Source organism: Brienomyrus brachyistius, chromosome 9 (genome assembly GCF_023856365.1).
Source record: "Brienomyrus brachyistius isolate T26 chromosome 9, BBRACH_0.4, whole genome shotgun sequence".
Classification (NCBI taxonomy): domain Eukaryota; kingdom Metazoa; phylum Chordata; class Actinopteri; order Osteoglossiformes; family Mormyridae; genus Brienomyrus; species Brienomyrus brachyistius.
In genome coordinates this window covers 27,953,950-27,967,944 of record NC_064541.1, presented here as the reverse complement: position 1 = coordinate 27,967,944, position 13,995 = coordinate 27,953,950, and the positions used below count along the sequence as shown (strand labels likewise).

At 46.1% G+C, this 13,995-nt stretch overlaps 1 protein-coding gene across 4 annotated transcripts in view; it reads right to left on the bottom strand.

Annotated features, from left to right (window-relative positions):
- The window catches only part of grik5 (glutamate receptor, ionotropic, kainate 5), a 38,011-nt gene extending 24,420 nt beyond the window's left edge, over positions 1 to 13,591 (bottom strand). For 2 of the 4 annotated variants that reach the window (XM_049026738.1, XM_049026741.1), the window contains exons 1-2: positions 13,456 to 13,591; positions 10,534 to 12,432 (exon numbers count right to left, since the gene is read on the bottom strand). The gene's annotated coding sequence lies outside the window, so the exon portion shown is untranslated. Of the gene's footprint in view, positions 1 to 781; positions 865 to 10,533; positions 12,433 to 13,455 lie in introns of those variants that run through there. The other 2 variants (XM_049026739.1, XM_049026740.1) reach the window with 2 other exon arrangements.
- Positions 13,592 to 13,995: the final 404 nt, after the last annotated feature.

Here is a 13,995-nt window from a genome sequence, read left to right as displayed (position 1 = left end):
AAAAGCAAAATGTCCGCACTCGGTGTGGCCGCTGTGGGCCTAGAATCCTCCTAGAGAACGGAAAAACCTGTAAGGGACGACTGGCAGAAAAACAGATAATAAAAATGAGGGATTATACTACTATTATCAAAAGAAGAGGAGAACGGAGATAGAAGTTTAGGGAGAGACTAACGGAAAGGTCAGCACTGTAAGACTCCCACAACCATAAATAAAACTGCCTTGGGGTGGTGATGGGGGTGGGGGGGCAGCAAAAGGAGCCACATGGCAGGAGAAGCTCCGGTACTTGACACATTCGTTTGAGATTGAGATGGAAAGAGCTCCTGCATGTGTGCTGGTCTCTCCTGCTTAATGCGGAGAGACAATGGCTGCGAGTCGCTTTATCTGCAGGCACAGGCCGTGTCCCACCACCCCGATTTTAATTACTCAAGGTTGCCCCTGCAGCTTAATCGGCTCTCTGAAAGGTAACTTAACAATTACTGCAATTACAAAGCCGCGTCATGAATATGCAAGTGCGTCACGATAAACTACCTTCTGACACAAGGGTTAATATCATAAAGAGCCCTTTTGTTTTTAAATCCTGTTCCGAGCTGATTTCTCCTTTCAGGCGGTTTAACATCCAAATTAAATTTTAATGAAGTGTTGGGGCGAACGTGATGGGATGCGTAACACATGGGGGCAGCGTCGCATTTTTATCCTTTTCCTTGTGATGCTGCTGCTGAGGCTTAGGCGAAATGCCGGTATCTAATTAGGGTCAGCGTAAGACACAATCAACACTCCTTACATGCCGTCGTGGCAGCATGTAGCTCCGCCCCCTGGACTGCCGACTCCGGTATCCCGTCATGTTGCTCGTGGGTCCTACATAAGACTGGCTATGACCGTGCCTGTTCACAGGAAATAGTCAAAAGGTCCTCTCACACACGGAATAAAAGAAGGAGGGAGGGGGGAATTAGTGTGGAGTGCTTTCATGTCAAAAGCCAATGTTTGAGCTCCTGCGGCAGGCAGGATCACAATTCCTGTCAGAGAAAACATCCTGAGTTCGATTCAGCTCAATCGCAGGGCCGATTCTGGCATGACGACCCCTGGAAAGACTCCAGGGGAAGACTGGCGGACAATAAAATCGTCTGCGCTGGGCGAGAGTGGCTCCTCTCCTGTCAGCACCCACTGTATTGATGGGGATAGCAACAAGTGACACGAAAACAGGAGAGCTAATTGCGATAATCAAAGCACACAAGGGTTAATTGAAGGCCCTGCTGATAGGGCCGCACTCCCGACAGCTTCTCCATTTCCTCAGAGCTCAGCTGTCGACTGCATGTTAAACAGCAAACGTCGCTGGATCGCCCCCCTCCCAAGCCATCCTTCAGGGTTCGGACCCTGCCTTATGACACCTGGAATCGACCTCTCGCCAAATCTGCCCCTCGCCCCGTCAGTCGCTTCCTGCCCTCGCCTCTGGCTCTACCACTGCTGCCCGCCACCAGCTGGAAAAAACACATGATCACTGGCTCCTCTTCCTGAGCAGGGACTGTTGACAGGACTCAGTGTACAGAGCTTCCTTAGGGGTTTGTTTCAATTCAGACCTCATTCTCGTATGTGTCCCTAGCTCTGAATTAGGACTAACAGCTCCATTGTTGAGGAGCATTCTAAGGAACGCTGGAAGAGCACCAATGCTTCCAAGATCCTTTGCTCAGATAAAGATGCGATTTATTTGTCTGTCTCTTCATTAATTCGGACACCAGACTCTTACGATTTTTTAACATTAACATCTCAGCACCATAATGGATGCTAGGAAGAATCGACAGTGGAGATTAAACTACAAGTATAAATGGCTCAAAACGGATTTAAAACCAACACAAACATGCCACTACCACAACCAAGAAAGAAAAAAATAAAACAATCCAGTAGCAACCTGCCTTATCGCCGCTCAGCTCAGCTTCTCATACCTGAGGGCTTGTAATTGGGCCGTGAAGCCCATGTGACCTGTAGCCGACGCTGCCGTGAATGCTAAATCGCTTTCTGATAAAATGGGCCATCGAAAACGCAAGGTACTCCTTCACTGCCAACTGCTGCCTCTGAGGATTTGATGTCCCATCCGCAATGTGGTCCACGTCCCTCATCGATGGCATGGAGTTCGTTAGTTCCTTATGCCCCCCCGGGGCAGCGGTCCTGCACTGCTGAGACCTATTGTCCTTTACCTCTGTAGCCATTCGTGGAATTATCTTCCCTTTGATATTATGAAATTGCATTAGAGTTCCAGCAGGTGAACAAAAGAAAAACGGTTGTCTTTGATTGCACGGTCTCTGCCTTTCGATACGCCCCAGTTTTAGCACTTAAAGCAGCAGTTAAGTCACCAAACTTGAGACCAGACTGTTGGTTTGAAAAACTGGGGGTGGGGGGTGGCGGGAGGCTTTGGTAGCCCTGGGGTGTTTGCTTAGCAGCAAACATAGCAGTGATGGGCAGGTAGCTTCGAGAATGACTATCACACTTTGCAATTATAGGAGAGGAAAGCAGTGAAAGACATTTAAGTAAATCTGAAACACACACAAACACACACACACACACACACACACAAAGACAGATCCTTGCATTTCATATAGAATAAACCTGAAATGTGCCTGGAGTACATCTCAGCCCAGGGCACAGAAATGGAAAGGGTAAATTCAGAGAACCTTAGCCTATGCCATGAAGGAAGGACCCAGAGGAACCCCACATGTACTGAGCCCAAGGCTGGGATACAAACCAACAGCCCTGCGTGCACGCCGCTACAAGGCTAACTACTGATCCACGAGTTCGAGATACACAAAGCAAAACGAAGCAAAGCCCTGCTGAAAAAAAGCAACACCATCATTCCTCCAAAGCAGGTAGCTTTGCGCTAACACAAGTCTAGCTCAGATAATCCAGAGACTCCTTCCATGCCACTAAAAGCCATTTTCATTACCACTAATTATATTAACTGTAAATATTTAATGTCAAACCGTTTTCATTCTCAGTAATTATTTGTTCAGCCCAGTACAACAATGCTGTTTTCACTGTGCCGTGAGCTGAAGTCTAATCACGTGTTTGTCGCCATGCAGAGATGGCGTCACCCGTTTGAGGTACCACCAAGGCCCACGGGCTCGTGAAGAACAGACCAACGATTTGCCCTCCTCCTAATCACACATCCAGCTGAGATCTTGGTCCAGACCTGCGTGGGCTTAGAGTCCTTTCAGAGCCGAGTGTGCGACGCGACTGCTGATGTGCTCCCAGCACTCTCTGGCAGCCAAGCCCACATTCTGCTACACGCCAGCGGGCTTAATCCCCTTTTTGCATCCCCTTCCTAAAGGACATTTATATTGGCCCATTAGCTGGTACATGTGCTGCTAAGGTGGTCAGGCTGATGGACCCAGAAAGGAGGAGGATTAGAGACGGAGCTGATCAAAGTGTCTATACGTTTCTACATTTGAACATAAACCAAGGGATCATTTCTATATAATTTTACATTTTCATCTATTTTTTTAGCAGTCGCTTTCATCCAAAATGATGTACAGCAGGCTCAGCCATTCTCTGGAACAACTGGGGTTAAGGCTCTTGCTCAAGGGCCCAGTGGTGAAACAGCAGTAGCGACCCAGGGATTTTACATAAACTAGGAAAATCAGCAGGAACCAGTTACTCTGGACTCATTATACCAAACTGGCTCATATAGCATCATAATGGCTATTTTAGAAGGATCGCCTTCGGGATAAAGATGGTACCAAGGTAGGAGTTCAACCATAAGTGTGTTCAGGGATGTGCTCTGAGCTTCCTGAGGTCACTCCCAGGATCCAGCCCCTAGGATAACTTATGTCCTTGTATATGGGTATCCTTTCTTTGTAGTCTGCTGTAATTAGCGATGATGCAAAATTATGTTTTCTGTCACTCTGCGATTGGTTGAAAAGTGGATAAGTGGATAAAATCTGTAAACCAACCACAGGGAGAAGAGAAATGCGCATAGGCACTAATCCGTTTTCTCACGTGCAGTGAGACATAAATATATTTAATGAAATGTAAAGGGGGATTAAAGGAGAAGGGGGAAAATGGTAGGTGACAGTCCAAATAGGCTTATACTCCAAAACAGGGTTAATGTCACAAGGGAAGTTTTCCATAAACTCCTGACTTACTCATGCATTCGTGTTGCTACACTACAGCGTTGCAATTTACCGGTTTCCACTTCCATAACTCCTCACAAGAGGAAGGGAAATGGAGTTTCGGAAGCTGTCGGGAAAGAAGAAGGAAAAGGGAGGCAGGTGAAGAGGGAAAGCGATGGGCGAAAGAGATAGCGACAACACAAATGTGGCAGAGGGGACTGAGAAACAGAGGATGGGGGGATAAAAACGTGAAGAAAAACCTCGAACGGAGAACATTTTCGACGTTGGAGTAACTAGGAGAGAGCAGAGAGATGGAGAAGAGATTCCGACACCCTGATATGGAAGGAGGGGTGAGATTAGATATGGGAAAGATCTGGATACAGGAGTGATCAAACGAGCGAGAGAGAGAAGAAAAGAGAGAGTAAGACAGTCTCACAGGAAGCCAGACTCCTCATTTTCAGCAGTACGGTTATACACGGTTATATAAAACAAAATCCACGCATAGCAGGTGGAACCAAAAAGCATAACTGGTGTCAAAGTACAGTAGAGTGAAAAACACCAGGCAGGGCGTACTGGGGGAATTAAATGATTCATATAGTGTTAGATTTGATGGAGATAAACAGGCATGGAGAAATTATAACTACTGATGTTTAATAACTCATTAAATAAGGTCTCTTAGATTACTGTCATTAAGAAAAGTCATTTTATTATTAATTCAAAGCTAATTAAAATAACAGGCACGATACGTATTTGAGATGCTTCTAGATCTGAAGCTCAGGAAAAGAAGAGTTAGAGGTATCAGCTAACACCATTTTGCAAGAGATATTACTGCAGATTGAATTCAGATTAATAGTTGGATTAATAACAATTGAATGAATAGTTTTACATTCAATTTTACATTTGAGGTAAACACCCTCAACAGTATTCGCTCTCTTCTTCAGATCTAATGTATGTTCGTTGGCAGATGTTTGGGTCTTAGCTGCTGCTTCCGAACACCGTTAAATAAATGGGCAAACTGAGTCACCGAGGACTTAACACGGTGCGTACATGCAGCGTCACTCCTCGACTAGCGTAGATTCGGTGTCTCGCTGAGTATGGCCCTTTAAAGGGTCCTTTTCAAGCCCGTGCTCTCCGCCATATCGCTGGCCGTCTGGGCCGCTCCGAATGCGGCTCAGGGCTGAGTGCCGCGTGTTATGATTCGCCTAATTTGCTCCGGAGCAAGCATCCCTCATGTTTATTGATGCAGTGCCAATCAGTGCCGCTTCAAAGTGCAGTGTGGCCGGAGCCTTCCTAAGGTGCCCCTCCAGCTGCAGCTGGGCCCCCGCCACCTCCTCCACCCAGCATCTCCACCAGGTGTGCTTTCATCTGAGTGGGCACAATACCCCAACAGCATCCCTTTTGCTTGGAGACAGCAGATCGACAACCCCGCCCTCTTCCCCCAGTGAAGAAGATGCCATGTTCCCATGGGAACCGGCTATGGCCCCTACGGGCGGGATTTGTCCAGCCCCCTCCCCCCCCGGCCTTGAGAAGGCCAGTATAGTGACACCACGTCCAGTTCCTACATCTGGATTCAGCCCAGAGGATACAGGAGGATCACTGGAGATTGTTTTGCTGCTGGAAGGTGAGAAATCCACTCAAGACCCAGGCAAGTAACAAATGGCATCTGGCTGATACTCGTCTCTTCTTCCTCCACCCTACTGTCCATCTCAGCAAGCTTGACCCCTTTTCTCCAGCCCACCCAGTTACAGTCAGTGGAACACAATGCAGTGCTGATCCTTAATGTTTGGAACCAGACTTTGAACAAGTCTCTACCCTATCAAATTCTGCACCCCTCCTTGGAGCCTTCCTGAAACGAACATGGAACGAGGGTTCATCAGCCGAACCGAGTCAAACTAATGGAACTTACGACCAATCCTGGCGTGATATTGTTTGGAGTGCGAACGTCCACCATCTCCCAAGCGGACGCTCAAGCCAGCAACCTTAGGAAATGTTAAGGCTCCTCCATAACATTCCCATTCAGTTGCTGTTGTTCTTTCTCCCTACAGAAAACACGGAGATTCTGAAGCGCCGAGCGGCACTCAAGCGTGCCCTCCCAGGGAGACTGCTACTGGACACTCTCGCTTACACGGGTGCTCAGCCACTATTGACACGGCCTGGCGGGGCTCACATCGCATCGCTCTGCTAGGTGCCTGACCTAGAGGGTCACATCATTCAGCCAGAACATGAGAGCACAGTGACGCGCAGTGACCATGCCGCAGCGTAAGGTGTACCAAGGCCAAGCATCATAATGCTCACCATGTCCTTCCCCTGGCTGTGTAATCCGCAAGCTAACACAATCCTCAGCACAATAGGCGGTGATCTAGAAGCTCTCTGCGCACCGCCTGGCTACTATTATCGTCTGTTTGCTTAGCAGACACCTCTCTCCGGAGAAACTTACACAGTGCGCAATTTTAAACTATGTACCAGTCAATATTAGCTTCAGCAATTTTGGTTAAAATTGAAGAGGAAGACAGCAGTGTCCCTCTCAGGATTTCAAGCCTAGATACCCTCATATCAAAACCCACATCCTCCACGAGCGCCATCCCATAATAACCTCTCAGCTTCTCAGCAGCTCCTTTTGAAATCAATACCCATACCGTACACTCAGCATACGCCACAGAGCAGGCTCCACTGAAGGAGCAGTACTGCCGTATTGTGTACTCCATTGTACAGACTACCATCTCAACAGTGTATACAACAGGACAGACTATCATCTCAGTGGTATATAAAAAGGTTACGACTACTGACTGAATATTGTATACAAAGGGACAGACTACTGTCTCAGTAGTGTATACAAAAGTACACACTACCATCTCAATAGTGTATAAAAAGCTTCAGACTACCATCTCCATAGTGTATACAAAGATACAGAATGTACTCACAACAGTCTGTACAGAGGAACAGACTCCTCTCAGAACAGAATATATAAGCTTATATACTGTCTTCATAACAGTCTATAGAAATACAACCTACACTCATAATAGTCTATATAGGGGAACAGACCACTTTCAGAACACCATATATAAGCTTGTAGACTATCCTCACAATATCTATCACACAATCTATACTAAAGTATGGACTGCATTCATAGTAGCCTAAACAGAAAAACAGACTAACCTCACAATAATGCATACAGAGATGGAATACACTCACAATATGTATGACACTCAGAACAGTATTTACACATATATACGGTTTACCCTTACAATAGTGTACAAAGGTACTTGCTATACCCACAATGTTGTTTACAAAAGTATAGATACATATTATACCCAGAATAGGCACAGGTACATACACACAGGCTTCACTCAAAATAGATTTGTTGTGATTACACGATGCATTTAGACACCCCGCTTATGTATTGTTGCTAATTTTGAGGTCAAGGTCATCAGTCCTTATCTTTTGTTCCCCCCTTGCTAGAAGCATGAAAAGCTACTCAGAAGCTCTTCATCTCCAGTTATCCATTAGCCGTTCTTCAAAACATCCTTGCGTCGTCTCAGATCTTCCTGTACTGGAAAATCACCTCTGCACTCTGATAATTCCCGCTTCCTTAGCCGGTATTTTTCGTCCGCTGAGACTGTGTCCGCGGCACTTTCAGTCACGTCGCTCAAAGACTCTGCACCGGATTCCCCTCCAGAGATTTAAATGTGGCGCATTCTGGGCACAAGCCCATTTGTTAAAAAACATCGACATGCGTTTTGATCTTATTCATTAGCTTCTTGTTCCAGAATAATCCCCATATGGAGTCACATATTCATCTTTAAATAATATTCACCAATTCGTCTCACGCATCATACTCTCAATATATGGAGTATCCATCCGCCTTCCATCACTGCTTATCCTGTATGGGGCTGCTGAGAGTGAAGGTTATCCCCTTAGGTTGGTGACACCCTGGATGCAATGTCAGTCCATCACAGGGCACATACTGTCACCAACCTGCTTAAGGCAAAAAACACATACAGCCAATTTGTTTGGACAAACTGCACTGTCATAGTCCCAATAAATGACAGCGTTGTGGCCATGATATTGTCAAGGTGTGGCTTCTGTACACAGTGTGCCGAGGCCCAGAGGGCAAGCGGCAGGTGCACTCAATAATGGCTTCCGAACAATGTCTGTTGGACTCAGCAGCCCAGCCCAGCCCAGCTCTGCAAGCAGGCGGCGTCGCGATCAAAGATTTTCATTTGCTTATTTAAGTCACAGATGATGCATGAGTTAGAAATATAGACCATGTCCACCCTCATTATAAAACCAATGCAGATTAAGCTTCTTTAGTAGGACAAATTGTCCACCGTGACACCAATATATAGGAAGCGACTGATTTATTCGTAACTGAACACCAATGAACTAAAATCACCATCCTACATCATCCATGACCACTTTGGTCATTTTTCTTTAGATGACAATTTCAATCTGTGATTGCCGATGCAACTTAGTTTGTGGGTCAGGTGATATTTGAATAGCAGTGATTGGCTGCAAAATACCATACAATGAGAAGGTACACTTCCTCACGTCATTGTGCATTCATCACATTAACCACAAATGATTCGATGAAATATCAGCCATAAAAATTGTGGCCCAGACTTGCCAACAATGCCTTGAAAGTCCATGCGCTTCCTCCAGATCTTTTATTTGAGTTCCACCATGTACGAGCCAAACGGATCCTCGTTAGGAGCCTGTGGATGTATTCTGGCTCTGAACATATTTTCCAGCCTCAGGTTTCATTAATTAATCACCTTTATTACATCTGCAGTCATTACTCTAAAGCGTGGAGTGTAATGTCCTACAGCCGGTCCCCTTATCCCTGCAAGCCAGGGTCTCTTCAATATATGCAGTTTCCTTAATTTCATTCGAGAACAAGGAATCTACCCCGTCATCCCCCCTGTTATTCAGGTATACATGCAGCATTGTTGGTGGGTAAAAGGGCTCCCTTTCACATCCCGATTTAGGGCTAGGCTTCACAGAGAAGCATGCCAGGGATTTTTCGAGCTGAGCTAATTTTTATATATTTTTTTAATTAACAGTGGAAGAACGCAACACCAGTCACCAGGAGCTACAGGTGCATACTCTGGTCACGATTTATTCCACAGCTGTTACAAGTATTGATGGATCAAGCAAATCACTCTGTGCTTCATTTAACATCACAGTTGAAAAACAAATCTCCCAGTGAAGGATATTATTAGCCTGTCTCTCAAAGTAAGGACCACACCTCGATACAATGCTCAAACGCTAAAATACCATAACGGGTAATTTACCAACAAAATGGAAAATAGCATTAGATTTGACCTACAGCACATCTTTAGCACAGACCAAACATAATAAATCAGCCCAGACAGATAAATGACGCTTGTCCCTTCATTTGCTTTCATATAACAATGAAAAGTGTTGTCATGGTACTTTGGCAATAATCGCATTATTAGTAACCTTAATTCGTGGGCCAGCACAATCGGATAAGACTTTGCCAGTAAACCCATCAGAGATATTTTGCTGTGCATTAACCCCAAAGATTTTCTCCCAGAGACCAGCAGCAGTTGCTTGTGTAATGGCGTTAGGCACAGTTCAATGGTCTGCATAAAGACACTATCTTGATTGAATTTGTTTTTATAGCAGATGAGGGAGTTTCCTGTAATAGTCTTTTTATCTCAGTTCTCTGTCATTAAAGAGCATTATGACACCATATATTAATGCATTTCCGATGCACAAAATCATATGTACGGCCGTAGATCCAGGTTTCTAGGTGTCAGTAGGTAAATGATTTCCTTAATTAAGAACAATTATGCTTCATTAATGTCACAGGGAACAGCATTCAACTTTCGACGGTCAAGAGCACGACGAGCGAAAGCCTGACGATGCCGGAATTGAACAGGCTACGGAAACTGCAGATAAAAATCACGGACGGCGGCATTCACAAACAGCCACGTACCCCAGACAACCCGATAGCTTGTACACAAATATTCGCCGTGGCAACATACATCGGCATTATGACATCATGCGGACGTCCACACATTCATACAAACTCACATACACACTTCAAAGTATAAACCCCAGCCCACAATACTGTTGTTGCATTCCTGCTGCATGCTCACACACACACACACACACACACACACACACACACATCTCTCTCTCTCTCTCTCTCTCTCTCTCTCTCATATATATATATATATATATATATATATATATATATATAAAATAGATATATTAAATAGATATATATTACATAGGCAAAGAGACAAAGAAAGGCAGAAAGAGACACACAAATATGAAATATAGCAATCTGACAGAGAGGGCAGGGAACTTAACAATTTAAGAGCAATGTAAAGGGACCACAGTAGCACTGGAGACGCATGATAAGACACACTCACGCAGACACACGGCTACACAAAAGAGGCATACTCACAGAATGAATCAGACGATACTAGATGCCTTTTTCCATAAGTCAGTGTGGTATCCAGTCAACGCAGCCCTGGCAGACATGTGAACAGGATCCAGGGGGACACAATATCCAAGCTGGGGGAGCAGATGTGGGAGTGCAGTTTGAATGTAGAGAGCAGGGGTGGACAAGGATTCCAAAAGATTTTAATTTAATTTATTTTTTAAGAGTGGGGGGGGGGGTGCTGATGGTTCACTTTAGAAATGGCAGATTCCTGGGTTTAACCTCTGATTGAACAATATTCCTTTGTTTAAAAAAGTGTGAGGGGGGAAAAAGGTCTGCAGCTGGGGAGCAATAAAAGGAGAGAAGCCGAGGAAGAGTGCGAGGAACGCTGGCTCTCTCTTTCACAGATCAGCGACAGGGACAGAGTGACAGAGCACCTCACAGACTGCAACAGGGGGAAAAAAAACGCGGTTTTGAGGCAAAAAAGGCCCTTCTCTCGCCTCCCCTCACACTCGCCCCGTCCACGTCTCTCCCTTTGTGGCGGTCGCAGGCCTCTCTCGCTTATTCAAAGCCAGCATTCAATCACAATCTTGTGTCGCGATGAAGAAAGGGAGGAAAACATAGACACACACACAGAACAAAATCAAAAACAGATGAAGGTGTCTATTCCCACCACCTGTTCTCTCTTTTTCTCAGTCCCGCTCCCCCCTCCCCCCCCCGGACCGCACACTTCCAGAAGCAGTCGCGTTGCGTATCTGTACCTGGGAAACACACCAGAATATGCATCCGAATCCTCTTAATCAGCCCTGATTGCAGCAACGACCCAGGCGTCCATCAGCAAGCGCCCGTCGTTAGAGCCGATTACAGCCTTCTTGTGCTCACTGCCTGGAACGACAATGATGGCTGATCTCACAAGTGTGGTTCATCCTAGTAATGGCATCAGGCAGGCATCTCGATTTGACTCTAACTGCCCGCCGACTGGAATGCTGCCCCTTGCCTGGTCCATCACAATAACATTCCACCTGTAATTCTGAAGGGATTCACGAAACAAGAACCTATGGCCTTTGGGTATAATCTTGCTTTTCGACCTCCCTCTCCACCTGTGCTGTCAGGTGTCTCTTCCCTCCCCCATTTATGCTCCACTGCTCATTATTCAGCAACGTCCCCGGTCCTCCCCCTATTCCACTTTATCAGAGAAATGTAACAGATAAAGGATCTTGCATCAAGATTTACTCCACTCCGGATGGTTAAGGGTTAAAAAATTTCTACAGTTTATATGGTATCTCTGATCAAAATCAAAAAGCCAGAGATTTCAGGGGAGGCTCCAGTTTCTCGGTGGTGCTTATAATCAAATCTCCAAAATTATTAGATCAAAACATAGAAACTCCAACAGTCTTTGAGAAGACTGCAGGTGAAAGACTCAGCCATTCCCCATAAATCCATTCCGACATCCTCAGGCTGGGTATCTCTGGTGTTGTGTCTCCTTCATGTCAGGTCCATCACCAGACACAAATGAAAAAGGGGGCCTTGGGTCACTTGAGCTAGGGATTCCAATCCAAGAGGCAGAAGGTAACGTGACCCAAACCCTCATCTGTGCACCTCCAGTCCTTTCTGGCATCGACTGGTTCTTCAGATTCTAGAAGTGGACCAAAGCCTAAATTCAAGTTAACTTTTCAATAAGCCAGATGAATTTGCATCAGACCAGGTCAAATTCTGGCCCTTTGCGAGTAGCCGACTAGTCCAACTTTGACTTGATCCAAAACCAGCATGAATCCTTTGGTTCTCGTCTGGCAGGTGTCGAATGAAATATGGCGATCTTGGTGGATGCTGCTGTCTAGCATGTGGCAGCTAGGACCCATGGTGGGAAGCGTGGCCCCTGGAAGAGGTCCTGCAGTGGAGAAGCCGCACATGGGGGCATGGACCCTGTGGGAATAGAGAGAACAGGAGGTGCTGGAATAAATGTACAAGACTGTGGAATCTGTGTCATCGCCGCTGATTTAGTCATTTTCCTCAGGTCTTTCTTTGTTCGGTCCACCGTCTCCCCTTAGCCCAAACCGATACTACGTTGCATATTGAGGAACGCAAGCAGGGATTAGATTAGTGTCCTTACCTGCACTGTTCACCCTCAAATTGAGGCTGAAGGTGATCTAAAGCTGAACTCCTTGAGCGAGCACTTGGGATTGCTGAAATGTCATTGTAAGCACTCATGGCTTATCGGCTTTTTTTTGGGCGCAAATTCTCAGCAAAAGTGGTGCGTCAAAGCAGAAGAAGCAGATTCGCCAGGAAGTGAGTGGGTCAGGACACGTGAGGGTGTTGTGGGGGGTCAGCGTGGAGTTCTTCTTTGATCCTCTACATGTATCAATTGGGATTTTTCCCAGATGATGGGAAACTTGCTATCTCTCATATTGTTTTTCCATTGTCGGACTATAAAGATACCACTAAGGAATAAAAATTAAAAATGTGCATCTGATCCTCACTCAGCTACACAACTCAAAACCGATCAAGGCCAAAAGAGCAGAATCCAATGCATGGCCGATAATCACTGGCATACACACACAGACACACACACATCGAGAGGACTCCCCAAAATTTTACAGAAGCTTAATTTCTAATGAAATGTGACGAGGACTGACAGACGGAGACAGAAAAAAGAGGGGGAGGGGAATGATGAGGACGGTGACGAGGATCCAATTAACGGGGGGAACAAAATCTCAAGCAGTTATATGTAGGTTGCTAATCAATACATCAAAACTGATTGGCATTGGTCATGGGGCTCCCTGGCAGGGAGGATGGGTGAGGCGGAGACTGGGCGAGAGGAAAATGGCTGATGCGTGAATGAAATTGAGAAAAGCCTGAAAAACACTGGTGATGCATCTGATGGTGGAGGAATGACAAAGAATGGGGGGGGGAATGGGGGCGAGCGATAAAGAGAGTGGGGGCACTCACCCAGCTCAGTTCCTGCTCCACGGGCAAACACAATTCCGGCACTGTGATTTCATCCCGAACAGAAGCAGACAGGGATTCGGAGAAACGGTCGGTGGAATACCAATGGGGAGAGCCGTCGGAGCCCCCCCCACAACAGGGAAAAAGGTGCTACGGGGGGAAAAGACACAGTCAAGGTCTGTGACCAGTGCATCCTGTGAAATCCCTCGTGCGGCATAGAGTGAATACCCCCCCTCCCCCCCTGCACACACTCAGCATCACCCCCCACCTTCCAAAAAAATCAAGGGAATCATCACAAAAGCACAGAAGAGCATGCACAGACTGACTGATGCACACGCACACTCACAGCGGAACAGAGTTGCAATGACACCCAGGACAGAAATTCGCAGGCCGTTCCCTGATGATGGAGAAAATCCTTGATTAACCTTGTTCTCCCCCCCCCCCTCCCCCTTCGCTATATTCCTCACTGAAGAGAATTCAGTGATGGAGAGAATAAAATAAATGTCCTTTTATGTTCATTCATCCTCCTCCTTTTCGTCTGCA